This window comes from Vanacampus margaritifer, unplaced genomic scaffold (genome assembly GCF_051991255.1).
Source record: "Vanacampus margaritifer isolate UIUO_Vmar unplaced genomic scaffold, RoL_Vmar_1.0 HiC_scaffold_34, whole genome shotgun sequence".
Taxonomy (NCBI): Eukaryota; Metazoa; Chordata; class Actinopteri; order Syngnathiformes; family Syngnathidae; genus Vanacampus; species Vanacampus margaritifer.
The window spans coordinates 99,331-115,815 of NW_027520744.1; the positions used below are offsets into that span (position 1 = coordinate 99,331).

The 16,485-nt window shown below is 48.9% G+C and overlaps 1 long non-coding RNA gene across 2 annotated transcripts; it reads left to right on the top strand.

The window, feature by feature from the left end:
• Positions 1-1,981: 1,981 nt before the first annotated feature.
• LOC144040791 (uncharacterized) lies at positions 1,982-5,439 on the top strand. 2 transcript variants are annotated; one of them, XR_013289861.1, is made up of 3 exons: positions 1,982-2,777; positions 3,433-3,632; positions 4,047-5,439. It is a non-coding gene; the product is annotated as an uncharacterized LOC144040791 (long non-coding RNA). The 2 variants fall into 2 exon arrangements; XR_013289860.1 differs by lacking the exon at positions 1,982-2,777 and having other exon boundaries at positions 2,808-3,632.
• The last annotated feature ends 11,046 nt before the right edge of the window (positions 5,440-16,485 follow it).

Here is a 16,485-nt window from a genome sequence, read left to right on the forward strand (position 1 = left end):
AAGAGAGATGTTAGAGAAAATGGTGACAGGAACACAGAGACGGGGGCAGGCAACGCCCAGCAACGCTGATCACCGCGAGGGGGAAGTGGAGAGTGATGAGGAAGGTGAGGTGATGTTACGTGAGCAGCGGCAGATGCTCAGAGCGCTGAGTGAGGAAGAGAGGAGGGGCGATAGTGAGGAGAGCAGGTCAAGGGGGCAGCTGGCACCCGCCAGCTGGGGAGAGAAACGCCCCTGGCGGAGATCGCGGAGGTGTTGGTTCGGGAACTGAGGGCGGCCTTTCCCTCCCCAGTGGATGTGATGCCATCAATTTTTAATTATGGGAAAGGTGTTGTGTGATGTTCTAGCGAGATTTTAGAAATCAAAATGGCCATTTGGTCTGTTTCTCCTCACTGCCTTTGTGGAGATGAGAAAGGTGCAGAAGTTAAGTGAATGGAAGTGTAAGTTGGTTTGAGACAGTGATTGTTAAGTGTAGGAAAGAAAGAAGAGACGGGTGGAAAGCAATTTTTTCCCTCCAAAATTCTTTGTCCTCAAAAAGGGTGAAAAAAGAATGGTAAGCAGGAAATCTGCATATTTTGAAAGGATGGGGGCCGTGAGCTGCTGTTTTAAGAAGATGGTGATTTGTACTGTTGTCTGTTAAAATTAAATTAAACTAAATAAAAAGGCCAGGGGGTGTGATAAGTTTAGTCCTCTCTCCCATTGTCTCCATTTGGGAGACTTGTAGTCTGTTGTGTGTGAATAGCAGGGGTTTTCTAATCATAAAATCAAATTGTTCCTGTTATGCGGAAGGATATAGAGGTCTAGGTGTTAACTACAGGCCACTATCATATTATTTTTAAAATCAGATCCGTGTTTTTTATAGTTGAATAAGTAATAAAACCAAATTTTAATTGAAATAGACTTTTCATTTTTGATTTTTATATTTCCCCTGCATCTCTGATAACTTATTCGTAGGTGTGAAAATGATTTAACCTTTGTCGTTATCTGAGTCCCATTCTAGAAGTCTGGAAAGGACTTCCATCCAAGTGGCCAGTGTGACTGACAGCTGTCACATGTTTCTTAAATTTGAGGTAACACGTAATGAAGATGTCTATGGTAGACATATGCGTAAATATAGTACTACTACTTGCTATAGTGTAGTGATCAAATTAAAATAAAACCACAAAATGAATAAATTAGGGGTTTGAAAAACAAAATATTTTGGGGGAATTTTTTATTTTATTTTGTCTTGGAAATTGAATGACAACAAGCAGTGTTCTCTTGCTATGATCTCATCTCCCTCTGTCTGTTCCGAGTGTATAAATGTTTCAGGCAGGTTCAATCTTTGACTGAGAGGTGTTGTTCTTGGGTGTCTCCAACGTGCTGGAATAACCTGGCTGTTGGGCACAGAGTGGACGGCGAACTGAACAATGGTCACTTTCGGGGGGGGAAGTGATCACACGGACTGCGAAAAGGATGGTATACTGCAAATCCGCTCGTCCTGTGACTGTTCAATGACTCTTATGCATTGTTTGAGCATAATGTCCAGCAACTTTTTGAGCAGACAGGATAATCATCGATTCTGCCATGACGAACTTTTCCTGAGAACTCCAGTACACAAAGCCCAGTGCCCGCTTTGAACTTTGCCCTGCATAAACTGCTATCGACAAGGACAGGAAGGAATATGAACTACAGTTGTGGACTCAAAGTTCTGGAATCATCTGAGTTTGGTGCCTGAGGTCGTATGTTGTATTCTGTTTGTAGACATTTGCACTCTGTACTATGTCAGAAAGGAGATGTGATCTATAGCAACGCAGTTTCGGAAATTGAGAACAGCTTATGTGAATTAGGGTAGTACAAAATTCATTCTAATCCTTAAATACTATATTTTCCGTTGTTCGATGCTTGTTGAATTTGGCCTTCTATTTTTTTTCCCCATTTCTCTTTTATAACTTTGGCTTCTCAGAGTGGACTCAGATATGGAACACTTACGGCGAATTTGCTGGTTAAATTTTTAATTTTTGATTTAGGTTGCAGCACTGATTTTTGATTGGGTCATGATCTGCAAAGTTCCCTGCTGTGTTTTTACAAAGCCCCCACTACTCTGTAGAAGAGGTGAGGTTAGTTAGCATTTTAAGAATACTTTTTGGTTGGTGTAAAGTAGGGATTTTGTTTTGTTTTTCTGATTATAACTCATTTCTTTTATTAGTTGAGATGGCAGATATTTGGAAGATTCGTGACCTGCAATAGATTAATGGGGTTATTTTAAATATTTTTCTCATCTCTTCCTGACCCTAAAAGTCCTCCGCTGCAGTATCTTAATTTACATCTGCTTAAGTTGGTTGTTTTTCTAATCTACAGGATTCAAATTTACATTACAAACTCTTGCCTCAAAGGCTTTTGTTTTTATGGCTCCTGGCTAGCTCAGCTGGAGATCTTTTTATAGTTCTGGTGTTGGCCAAATTGTCACAATTTGGTTGTTTTTTAATCTACAGGACACAAGGTGTCTGTTTTTCCTCTTTGAAGCAGCAATTTGGAAGCGGCTGCAGTTTTCACATTCAGGTCTGAAATGATCAAAATTGATCTTTATCAGATGGGGGAATGACTGGTCTGTCTGTGTATGGTTGAAAAGGAAGTCTGATGTGAGAATGACTGGTCTGTCTGTGTATGGTTGAAAAGGAAGTCTGATGTGAGAATGAAGTTTGGTGTGAGGAATTTACAGGCAGCGAATGAAGAGGATGGGAGTTGGAAAAATAAGTTCTACAAAGATGACAAAAGACGACCCTTATAGCAGAAATACGGTAAGTATGTTCCATTTCAGAAACGATTGAAAAGTATAATTTCTAGAGCCCATGGAATATGCCATTTAGGTGTGGAAGGAACATTGACACACCTAGGTGACATTTTTTCATGAGACAAGTTGTTAAAAATGAACTGCAGTGTTTATTTAAGGTATAAGTATAAATCTCTTCTCAGACTGTTCATGGCCCGGCCGGACATGAATAGTTCTGAGTTAAGATGATGTTGTTTTTAAATGATTTACACTGCTATAATAAGAAACCAGCGTTAAAAATACAGAAATTTGATGTACGACAAAGAGCAACATTATGCTCAGGCATTGGAGCTGTGGATTGAGACCACAGGTAAACACCCAGGCAGCTACCCTGAAGCTGAGATGATGTTCAGGACGGCGATGCTGAACGGCCTCCCAAATGAGGTGCAAGCGATTATGTGAATTGAGACTAAAGGACAAAAGTGGTACCATTACTTACAGTTGCGCCCGGCCCCAGACTTTGTGCCTGCCAATGGTGAGCTTAAAGATTGACTGCCCGGACGGGCAGGTCAAGAGAGGGAATGTGTCGATGGCGAGAATTGGATCAAAATCGGACTCGGAAGTGTCTGAACAAAAACGACGACGATGCAAATGTTTAACTTTATTGACTATTTTGTTTGCAGGCTTGTGCTTTGTGTGGACTATGTTAGCGTTTGAACATATGGTGCGGGATGATAGAAGTGATGGAACGAAAGGAGAACGAGTGATGGTGTATCATTCCTGTAATGGAACGGTATGGTATGAAGCAGAGCAAGATGGTGGTAAGACGCTGACACAGACACAACAACTACTGTTAAATCTGAAGTGTAAACAACCGACACAGGTGAACACTTGGGTGACAATTTTCAACTGGACTCAACAATGGCTTGATTTGTTAGATAAATTGGACAATTATCAACCACAGTACCAGGACTGGTCCTTGGTACGCCCACAGGAACCTAGAAGGAGAAGAGAGGTAAAGTCAAAAAAGAAGGGGAGATATTGAAATTAACAATTGCAATGGGTAATAAGTCAATTGCGCCACCACACCAAGAAGTGTTAGTGCTAAACACATCATGTTGGGGGTTTAAGTTGTGGGCATATTCGTCTGGAAAAGATCCATATTTTCCAATTATCATTTGTGAGAATGGGACTATGATAAAAGGGGAAACACCGGTAGTAAATAATTATACCCGTCGAACGGGTACCACGGCCAAAACAATGACGACAGTAGATGACTGGTTTATGAGTCACACAGGTATTTCTATGGTCACTAATAATTGGCTCCTGATGGCTGAACAGGCCGCTAAGAATACTAACGAGGATTGTTTGGTATGTTTAGGTGCAAGACCAGTTTTGAAAATCATGGCAGCAACTGTTGTATCCAAAACCTGTCTCTTTGGTTTCCTGTATAACAAAACTCTCCAAGGAAAGTGCAGCCAATTGGATTCGGCCTTTCCACTGACAAATATGGAAAAGCAAAAGCCCATTTTTGACATCCATGTTGCACAACAAAATTTTACCTGCCTAAAGTTACATGGGAGTGGCCCTGGGATTGGAAACATCCAGGAGTCATGGTGTAATGAAAATGTGTCTTTGCCAGCAGGAATACCTCTCGCTCGTGCTGATGTTTGGCTGTGGTGTGGAGAGAGAGTGTTGTACGATAGGCTTCCCCCCAATGCCTCAGGTAAGTGCGCCCTAGTAACGCTGATCATGCCAATTAGTGTGACAGCATTAGACATGGCTAGGATAAATTGGGAAGGAGGTAGACAGTGGGGAAGAATCCCCTTCCTTGGGAGGAAGAAAAGGGACATGCAAGAATGGTTGAATGCAGGAGACCCCACATACATAGATGCAATTGGAGTTCCGAGAGGGGTCCCTGATGAATACAAATTGGTGGATCAAGTGGCGGCAGGATGGGAGAGTATTTTTCTGTTTATTACAGTAAACAAAAATGTGGACCGGATTAATTATGTCCACTATAATGTCCAACGATTGGCGAACTTTACCACTTCGGCACTCCAGGCAGTGCACGAGCAATTAGCAGCCACGTCTCTTATGGCATTCCAAAATAGAATGAGTTTAGATATGGTGTTAGCTGAAAGAGGAGGAGTGTGTGGTATTTTTGGGGAGCAGTGTTGTACTCTGATCCCCAACAATACATCTCCTGATGGTCGCCTTACTAAGGCATTGGAGGGTCTGCGCACGCTAAGTAATAAAATGAAAGAGCATTCAGGCGTGGACACCAGTTGGTACTCTGACTGGTTAAACGTCTTTGGCAAATATAAAAGCTTGATTGCATCAGTATTGATGTCTATCGCGATGTTTTCCGCTATTATGGTGTTATGCGGCTGTTGTTGTATTCCATGTATCAGATCATTGACTGTTCAGACAATTGAACGCACGTTGGGGCCAATACCGCCGGGTGGTCAGTATATGATGATCCCTCAGAAGGACCCCCAGGAAGCGGAGACAGCGGTGGCCCTCCGGGAGTCCGGGATGTGAGTATGTGAAGTTAGCCTCAGGGATCTGAGGCCATGAGAAAGAATGAAATTTTATACTGATTTTCTACTAGAATGAAATTTTTTACTAATTTTTAGTTGTTTATTGATTTATAGCTCATGTTTAACAATAAAAAACAAGGTATTCGAGTGATGACCTCAGTCGTCTGAGGTCATGAGAGGGATTAAAGGAATATAAGAGTTTGTGTGCGTGGGGGTGAAATACAGGATGTGTGTGATGGACGTGGGCGTGTTAGGAATGGAATGTTGCCAACAAAGGATGCTAATTGCAGGGGGAGATGCAGAACCGTGATAAGATCAAAGTATGTTGTAAATCACATTTGTTTGAGACCGTGGCGGAAAAGTACAAAACAGGAGAAGCCACCCAGTGACGCTGCGGATGAAGATCGGCCAATGAAAAGCAAGCTAAAGTTAAACTGCAGAAAACACATAGCCAATAGAATAATGCCAGGATGCCTTTGTTTCTGTGTCATTTAAATATTGTGTAGTATAACTATTCACTGGGGCAACTCGGATGAGAATACGTTGGCTGCTTGAGACAGAGACGTATAGAATTGTATGGGTAGGGACCCGGGACCCCAGCTGTTATGTATTAGATTTGAGTGTTAGGAATAAATCCACTCGTGTGTGAAAATGCCGGCTTCCTGATACCTTTCTATTGCAGAACGAGCATGCTATTGTTGGATGGGTGATAGTTTGGTAAGGTCACAAATTGGAGTCAGATTATTAACTTAAGTTTATATTAATATAGCAATAAATTCCAACAATTCCTATGGGGGATTTCGACCCCTGGGAGCCCACCATTCATTTAAATGGGGGAATTCGACCCCTGGTAGCCCGCCATTCATTTCAATGGGGGATTTCGACCACTGGGAGCCAGCCATTCATTTCAATGGGGGAATCTCGACCCCTGGTAGCCCGCCATTCATTTCATTGCGGGATTTCGACCCCTGGGTACCCGCCATTCATTTCAATGGGGGATTTCGACCCCTGGTAGCCCGCCATTCATTTCATTGGGGGATTTTGATTCCTGGGCCTCCGCCATTCATTTCAATGAGGGAATCTCGATCCCTGGTAGCCCGCCATTCATTTCAATGGGGGATTTCGACCCCTGGTAGCCCGCCATTCATTTCATTGCGGGATTTCGACCCCTGGGCGCCCGCCATTCATTTCAATGGGGGATTTCGACCTCTGGTAGCCCGCCATTCATTTCATTGGGGGATTTTGATTCCTGGGCGCCCGCCATTCATTTCAATGGGGGATTTCGAACCCTGGTAGCCCGCCATTCATTTCATTGGGGGATTTTGATTCCTGGGCACCCGCCATTCATTTCAATGGGGGAATCTCGATCCCTGGTAGCCCGCCATTCATTTCAATGGGGGATTTCGACCCCTGGTAGCCCGCCATTCATTTCATTGCGGGATTTCGACCCCTGGGTAACCGCCATTCATTTCAATGGGGGATTTCGACCCCTGGTAGCCCGCCAATCATTTCAATGGGGGATTTCGACCCCTGGGAGCCCGACATTCATTTCAATGGGGGATTTCGACCCCTAGGCGCCCCCGCCATTCATTTCAATGGGGGATTTCGACCCCTGGTAGCCCGCCATTCATTTCATTGGGGGATTTTGATTCCTCAGCGCCCGTCATTCATTTCAATGGGGGATTTCAACCCCTGGTAGCCCGCCATTCATTTAATTGGGGGATTTCGACCACTGGGAGCCAGCCATTCATTTCAATGGGGGATTTCAACCCCTGGTAACCTGCCATTCATTCCTATGGGAGATTTCGACCCCTGGGAGCCCACCATTCATTTAAATGGGGGAATTCGACCCCTGGTAGCCCGCCATTCATTTCAATGGGGGATTTCGACCACTGGGAGCCCAATATTCATTTCTATGGGGGAATCTCGATCCCTAGTAGCCCGCCATTCATTTCAATGGGGGAATTCGACCCCTGGTAGCCCGCCATTCATTTCAATAAGGGCATTCGACCCCTGGGTGCCCGCCATTCATTTCATTGCGGGATTTCGACCCCTGGGCGCCCGCCATTCATTTCAATGGGGGATTTCGACCTCTGGTAGCCCGCCATTCATTTCATTGGGGGATTTTGATTCCTGGGCGCCCGCCATTCATTTCAATGGGGGAATTCGACCCCTGGGAGCCCGGCATTCATTTCAATGGGGGATTTCGACCACTGGGAGCCAGCCATTCATTTCAATGGGGGATTTCGACCACTAGGCGCCCCCACCATTCATTCCTATGGGGGAATCTCTATCCCTGGTAGCCCGCCATTCATTTCAATGGGGGATTTCAACCCCTGGTAACCTGCAATTCATTCCTATGGGCGATTTCGACCCCTGGGAGCCCACTTTTCACTTAAATAGGGATATTCGACCCCTGGTAGCCCGCCATTCATTTCAATGGGGGATTTCGACCACTGGGAGCCCAATATTCATTTCTATGGGGGAATCTCGATCCCTGGTAGCCCGCCATTCATTTCAATGGGGGATTTCGACCCCTGGTAGCCCGCCATTCATTTCATTGCGGGATTTCGACCCCAGGGCACCCGCCATTCATTTCAATGGGGGATTTCGACCCCTGGTAGCCCGCAATTCATTTCATTGGGGGATTTTGATTCCTGGGCGCCCGCCATTCATTTCAATGGGGGAATCTCGATCCCTGGTAGCCCGCCATTCATTTCAATGGGGGATTTCGACCCCTGGTAGCCCGCCATTCATTTCATTGCGGGATTTCGACCCCTGGGTACCCGCCATTCATTTCAATGGGGGATTTCGACCCCTGGTAGCCCGCCAATCATTTCAATGGGGGATTTCGACCACTGGGAGACAGCAATTCATTTCAATGGGGGATTTCGACCCCTAGGCGCCCCCGCCATTCATTCCTATGGGGGGGATCTCGATCCCTGGTAGCCCGCCATTCATTTCAATGGGGGATTTCAACCCCTGGTAACCCACCATTCATTCCTATGGGGGGATTCGACCCCTGGGAGCCCACCATTCATTTAAATGGGGGAATTCGACCCCTGGGTGCCCGCCATTCATTTCAATGGGGGATTTCGACCCCTGGTAGCCCGCCATTCATTTCATTGGGGGATTTTGATCCCTGGGTGCCCGCCATTCATTTCAACAGGGGAATTCGACCCCTGGGTGCCCGCCATTCATTTCATTGCAGGATTTTGACCCCTAGGCGCCCGCCTATCATTTCAATGGGGGATTTTGACCACTGGGAGCCAGCCATTGATTTCAATGGGGGATTTCGACCCCTAGGCGCACCCGCAATTCATTTCAATGGGGGATTTCGACCCCTGGTAGCCCGCCATTCATTTCATTGGGGGATTTTGATTCCTCAGCGCCCGTCATTCATTTCAAAGGGGGATTTCAACCCCTGGTAGCCCGCCATTCATTTCATTGGAGGATTTTGATTCCTGGGCGCACGCCATTCATTTCAATGGGGGAATTCGACCCCTGGTAGCCCGCCATTCATTTCAATGGGGGTTTTCGACCACTGGGAGCCAGCCATTCATTTCAATGGGGGATTACGACCCCTAGTAGCCCGCCATTCATTTCATTGGGGGATTTTGATTCCTGGGCGCCCGCCATTCATTTCAATGGGGGAATTCGAACCCTGGTAGCCCGCCATTCATTTCAATGGGGGATTTCGACCACTGGGAGCCAGCCATTCATTTCAATGGGGGATTTCGACCCCTAGGCGCCCGCCATTCATTTCAATGGGGGATTTCGACCACTGGGAGCCCGCCATTCATTTCAATGGGGGATTTCAACCCCTGGTAACCCGCCATTCATTCCTATGGGGGATTTCGACCCCTGGGAGCCTACCATTCAATTAAATGGGGGAATTCGACCCCTGGTAGCCCGCCATTCATTTCAATGGGGGATTTCGACCACTGGGAGCCCACCATTAATTTAAATGGGGGAATTCGACACCTGGTAGCCCGCCGTTCATTTCAATGGGGGATTTCAACCCCTAGTAGCCCGCCATTCATTTCATTGGGGGATTTTGATTCCTGGGCGCCCGCCATTCATTTCAATGGGGGAATTCGACCCCTGGTAGCCCGCCATTCATTTCAATGGGGGTTTTCGACCACTAGGAGCCAGCCATTCATTTCAATGGGGGATTTCGACCCCTAGGCGCCCGCCATTCATTTCAATGGGGGATTTCGACCACTGGGAGCCCGCCATTCATTTCAATGGGAGATTTCCACCCCTGGTAACCCGCCATTCATTCCTATGGGGGATTTCGACCCCTGGGAGCCCACCATTCATTTAAATGGGGGAATTCGACCCCTGGTAGCCCGCCATTCATTTCAATGGGGGATTTCGACCACTGGGAGCCAGCCATTCATTTCAATGGGGGAATCTCGACCCCTGGTAGCCCGCCATTCATTTCATTGAGGGATTTCAACCCCTGGGTACCCGCCATTCATTTCAATGGGGGATTTCGACCCCTGGTAGCCCGCCATTCATTTCATTGGGGGATTTTGATTCCTGGGCTTCCGCCATTCATTTCAATGGGGGAATCTCGATCCCTGGTAGCCCGCCATTCATTTCAATGGGGGATTTCGACCCCTGGTAGCCCGCCATTCATTTCATTGCGGGATTTCGACCCCTGGGCGCCCGCCATTCATTTCAATGGGGGATTTCGACCACTGGGAGCCAGAAATTCATTTCAATGGGGGATTTCGACCCCTAGGCGCCCCCGCCATTCATTCCTATGGGGGGATCTCGATCCCTGGTAGCCCGCCATTCATTTCAATGGGGGATTTCAACCCCTGGTAACCCACCATTCATTCCTATGGGGGGATTCGACCCCTGGGAGCCCACCATTCATTTAAATGGGGGAATTCGACCCCTGGGTCCCCGCCATTCATTTCAATGGGGGATTTCGACACCTGGTAGCCCGCCATTCATTTCATTGGGGGATTTTGATCCCTGGGTGCCCGCCATTCATTTCAACAGGGGAATTCGACTCCTGGGTGCCCGCCATTCATTTCATTGCGGGATTTCGACCCCTAGGCGCCCGCCTATCATTTCAATGGGGGATTTTGACCACTGGGAGCCAGCCATTCATTTCAATGGTGGATTTCGACCCCTAGGTGCCCCCGCCATTCATTTCAATGGGGGATTTCGACCCCTGGTAGCCCGCCATTCATTTCATTGGGGGATTTTGATTCCTCAGCGCCCGTCATTCATTTCAATGGGGGATTTCAACCCCTGGTAGCCCGCCATTCATTTCATTGGGGGATTTCGACCACTGGGAGCCAGCCATTCATTTCAATGGGGGATTTCAACCCCTGGTAACCTGCCATTCATTCCTATGGGAGATTTCGACCCCTGGGAGCCCACCATTCATTTAAATGGGGGAATTCGACCCCTGGTAGCCCGCCATTCATTTCAATGGGGGATTTCGACCACTGGGAGCCCAATATTCATTTCTATGGGGGAATCTCGATCCCTAGTAGCCCGCCATTCATTTCAATGGGGGAATTCGACCCCTGGTAGCCCGCCATTCATTTCATTGGGGGATTTTGATCCCTGGGTGCCCGCCATTCATTTCAATGGGGGATTTCGACCACTGGGAGCCCAATATTCATTTCTATGGGGGAATCTCGATCCCTAGTAGCCCGCCATTCATTTCAATGGGGGAATTCGACCCCTGGTAGCCCGCCATTCATTTCATTGGGGGATTTTGATCCCTGGGTGCCCGCCATTCATTTCAATAAGGGCATTTGACCCCTGGGTGCCCGCCATTCATTTCATTGCGAGATTTCGACCCCTGGGCGCCCGCCATTCATTTCAATGGGGGATTTCGACCTCTGGTAGCCCGCCATTCATTTCATTGGGGGATTTTGATTCCTGGGCGCCCGCCATTCATTTCAATGGGGGATTTCGACCACTGGGAGCCAGCCATTCATTTCAATGGGGGATTTCGACCACTAGGCGCCCCCGCCATTCATTCCTATGGGGGAATCTCTATCCCTGGTAGCCTGCCATTCATTTCAATGGGGGATTTCAACCCCTGGTAACCTGCAATTCATTCCTATGGGCGATTTCGACCCCTGGGAGCCCACCATTCACTTAAATAGGGATATTCGACCCCTGGTAGCCCGCCATTCATTTCAATGGGGGATTTCGACCACTGGGAGCCCAATATTCATTTCTATGGGGGAATCTCGATCCCTGGTAGCCCGCCATTCATTTCAATGGGGGATTTCGACCCCTGGTAGCCCGCCATTCATTTCATTGCGGGATTTCGACCCCAGGGCACCCGCCATTCATTTCAATGGGGGATTTCGACCCCTGGTAGCCCGCAATTCATTTCATTGGGGGATTTTGATTCCTGGGCGCCCGCCATTCATTTCAATGGGGGAATCTCGATCCCTGGTAGCCCGCCATTCATTTCAATGGGGGATTTCGACCCCTGGTAGCCCGCCATTCATTTCATTGGGGGATTTTGATCCCTGGGTGCCCGCCATTCATTTCAATAAGGGAATTCGACCCCTGGGTACCCGCCATTCATTTCATTGCGGGATTTCGACCCCTGGGCGCCCACCATTCATTTAAGTAGGGGAATTCGACCCCTGGTAGCCCGCCATTCATTTCAATGGGGGATTTCGACCACTGGAAGCCCAATATTCATTTCTATGGGGGAATCTCGATCCCTGGGTGCCCGCCATTCATTTCATTGCGGGATTTCGACCCCTGGGCGCCCGCCATTCATTTCAATGGGGGATTTTGACCTCTGGTAGCCCGCCATTCATTTCATTGGGGGATTTTGATTCCTGGGCGCCCGCCATACATTTCAATGGGGGAATTCGACCCCTGGGAGCCCGCCATTCATTTCAATGGGGGATTTCAACCCCTGGTAACCTGCCATTCATTCCTATGGGGGATTTCGACCCCTGGGAGCCCACCATTCATTTAAGTAGGGGAATTCGACCCCTGGTAGCCCGCCATTCATTTCAATGGGGGATTTCGACCACTGGAAGCCCAATATTCATTTCTATGGGGGAATCTCGATCCCTGGGTGCCCGCCATTCATTTCATTGCGGGATTTCGACCCCTGGGCGCCCGCCATTCATTTCAATGGGGGATTTTGACCTCTGGTAGCCCGCCATTCATTTCATTGGGGGATTTTGATTCCTGGGCGCCCGCCATACATTTCAATGGGGGAATTCGACCCCTGGGAGCCCGCCATTCATTTCAATGGGGGATTTCGACCACTGGGAGCCAGCCATTCATTTCAATGGGGGATTTCGACCCCAAGGCGCCCCCGCCATTCATTCCTATGGGGGAATCTCTATCCCTGGTAGCCCGCCATTCATTTCAATGGGGGATTTCAACCCCTGGTAACCTGCAATTCATTCCTATGTGCGATTTCGACCCCTGGGAGCCCATTATTCACTTAAATAGGGGAATTCGACCCCTGGTAGCTCGCCATTCATTTCAATGGGGGATTTCGACCACTGGGAGCCCAATATTCATTTCTATGGGGGAATCTCGATCCCTGGTAGCCCGCCATTCATTTCAATGGGGGATTTCGACCCATGGTAGCCCGCCATTCATTTCATTGCGGGATTTCGACCCCAGGGCACCCGCCATTCATTTCAATGGGGGATCTCGATCCCTGGTAGCCCGCCATTCATTTCAATGGGGGATTTCAACACCTGGTAACCCGCCATTCATTCCTATGGGGGGATTCGACTTCTGGGAACCCACCATTCATTGAAATGGGGGAATTCGACCCCTGGGTGCCCGCCATTCATTTCAATGGGGGATTTCGACACCTGGTAGCCCGCCACTCATTTCATTGGGGGATTTTGATCCCTGGGTGCCCGCCATTCATTTCAATAGGGTAATTCGACCCCTGGGTGCCCGCCATTCATTTCATTGCGGGATTTCGACCCCTAGGCGCCTTACTTATCATTTCAATGGGGGATTTTGACTCCTGGTCGCCCGCCATTCATTTCAATGGGGAATTTCGACCCCTAGGCGCCCCCGCCATTCATTCCTATGGGGGGATTCGACCCCTGGGAGCCCACCATTCATTTAAATGGGGGAATTCGACCCCTGGGTGCTCGCCATTCATTTCAATGGGGGATTTCGACCCCTGGTAGCCCGCCATTCATTTCATTGGGGGATTTTTATCCCTGGGTGCCCGCCATTCATTTCAATAGGGGAATTCGACCCCTGGGAGCCCGCCAAACATTTCAATGGGGGATTTCCACCCCTGGTAATCCGCCATTCATTTCAATGAGGGATTTCGACCCCTGGGAGCCCTCCATTCATTTCAATGGGGGATTTCGACCACTGGGAGCCAGCCATTCATTTCAATGGGGCATTTCGACACCTAGGAGCCCGTCATTCATTTCAATGGGGGATTTCAACCACTGGGAGCCAGCCATTCATTTCAATGGGGGATTTCGACCCCTAGGCGCCCGCATGTAATTTCTTTAGGGGATTTCGACCCCTGGGCGCCCGCCATTCATTTCAATGGGGGATTTCGACCCATGGTAGCCCGCCATTCATTTCAATGGGGGATTTCGACCACTGGGAGCCAGCCATTCATTTCAATGGGGGATTTCGACCCCAAAGAGCCCGTCATTCATTTCAATGGGGGATTTCGACCACTGGGAGCCAGCCATTCATTTCAATGGGGGATTTCAACCCCTGGTAACCTGCCATTCATTCCTATGGGAGATTTCGACCCCTGGGAGCCCACCATTCATTTCAATGGGGGATTTCGACCACTGGGAGCCCAATATTCATTTCTATGGGGGAATCTCGATCCTTAGTAGCCCGCCATTCATTTCAATGGGGGATTTCGACCTCTGGTAGCCCGCCATTCATTTCATTGGGGGAATTTTGATTCCTGGGCTCCCGCCATTCATTTCAATGGGGGAATTCGACCCCTGGGAGCCCGCCATTCATTTTAATGGGGGATTTCGACCACTGGGAGCCAGACATTCATTTCAATGGGGGATTTCGACCCCTAGGCGGCCCCGCCATTCATTCCTATGGGGGAATCTCGATCCCTGGTAGCCGGCCATTCATTTCAATGGGGGATTTCAACCCCTGGTAACCTGCCATTCATTCCTATGGGGGATTTCGACCCCTGGGAGCCCACCATTCATTTAAGTAGGGGAATTCGACCCCTGGTAGCCCGCCATTCATTTCAATGGGGGATTTCGACCACTGGAAGCCCAATATTCATTTCTATGGGGGAATCTCGATCCCTGGTAGCCCGCCATTCATTTCAATGGGGGATTTCGACCCCTGGGCACCCGCCATTCATTTCAATGGGGGATTTCGACCCCTGGTAGCCCGCCATTCATTTCATTGCGGGATTTCGACCCCTGGGCACAAGCCATTCATTTCAATGGGGGATTTCGACCCCTGGGCACCCGCCATTCATTTCAATGGGGGATTTCGACCCCTGGTAGCCCGCCATTCATTTCATTGCGGGATTTCGACCCCTGGGCACAAGCCATTCATTTCATTAGGGGAATTCGACCCCTGGTAGCCCGCCATTCATTTCAATGGGGGATTTCGACCACTGGGAGCCAGCCATTCATTTCAATGGGGGAATTCGACCCCTGGTAGCCCGCCATTCATTTCATTGGGGGATTTTGATACCTGGGTGCCCGCCATTCATTTCAATAAGGGAATTCGACCCCTGGGTGCCCGCCATTCATTTCATTGCGGGATTTCGACCCCTGGGCGCCCGCCATTCATTTCAATGGGGGATTTTGACCTCTGGTAGCCCGCCATTGATTTCATTGGGGGATTTTGATTCCTGGGCGCCCGCCATTCATTTCAATGGGGGAATTCGACCCCTAGGAGCCCGCCATTCATTTCAATAGGGGATTTCGACCACTGGGAGCCAGCCATTCATTTCAATGGAGAATTTCGACCCCTAGACGCCCCCGCCATTCATTCCTATGGGGTAATCTCTATCCCTGGTAGCCCGCCATTCATTTCAATGGGGGATTTCAACCCCTGGTAACCTGCAATTCATTCCTATGGGCGATTTCGACCCCTGGGAGCCCACCATTCACTTAAATAGGGGAATTCGACCCCTGGTAGCCCGCCATTCATTTCAATGGGGGATTTCGACCACTGGGAGCCCAATATTCATTTCTATGGGGGAATCTCGATCCCTGGTAGCCCGCCATTCATTTCAATGGGGGATTTCGACCCATGGTAGCCCGCCATTCATTTCATTGCGGGATTTCGACCCCAGGGCACCCGCCATTCATTTCAATGGGGGATTTCGACCCCTGGTAGCCCGCCATTCATTTCATTGGGGGATTTTGATTCCTGGGCGCCCGCCATTCATTTCAATGGGGGAATTCGACCCCTGGTAGCCCGCCATTCATTTCAATGGGGGATTTCGACCACTGGGAGCCAGCCATTCATTTCAATGGGGGATTTCGACCCCTGGGAGCCCACCATTCATTTAAATGGGGGAATTCGACCCCTGGGTGCCCGCCATTCATTTCAATGGGGGATTTCGACCCTTGGTAGCCCGCCATTCATTTCTTTTTGGGATTTTGATCCCTGGGTGCCCGCCATTCATTCCAATAGGGGAATTCGACCCCTGGGTGCCCGCCATACATTTCATTGCGGGATTTCGACCCCTGGGCGCCCGCCATTCATTTCAATGGGGGATTTCGACCTCTGGTAGCCCGCCATTCATTTCATTGGGGGAATTTTGATTCCTGGGCTCCCGCCATTCATTTCAATTGGGGAATTCGACCCCTGGGAGCCCGCCATTCATTTTAATGGGGGATTTCGACCACTGGGAGCCAGACATTCATTTCAATGGGGGATTTCGACCCCTAGGCGGCCCCACCATTCAATCCTATGGGGGAATCTCGATCCCTGGTAGCCGGCCATTCATTTCAATGGGGGATTTCAACCCCTGGTAACCTGCCATTCATTCCTATGGGGGATTTCGACCCCTGGGAGCCCACCATTCATTTAAGTAGGGGAATTCGACCCCTGGTAGCCCGCCATTTATTTCAATGGGGGATTTCGACCACTGGAAGCCCAATATTCATTTCTATGGGGGAATCTCGATCCCTGGTAGCCCGCCATTCATTTCAATGGGGGATTTCGACCCCTGGGCACCCG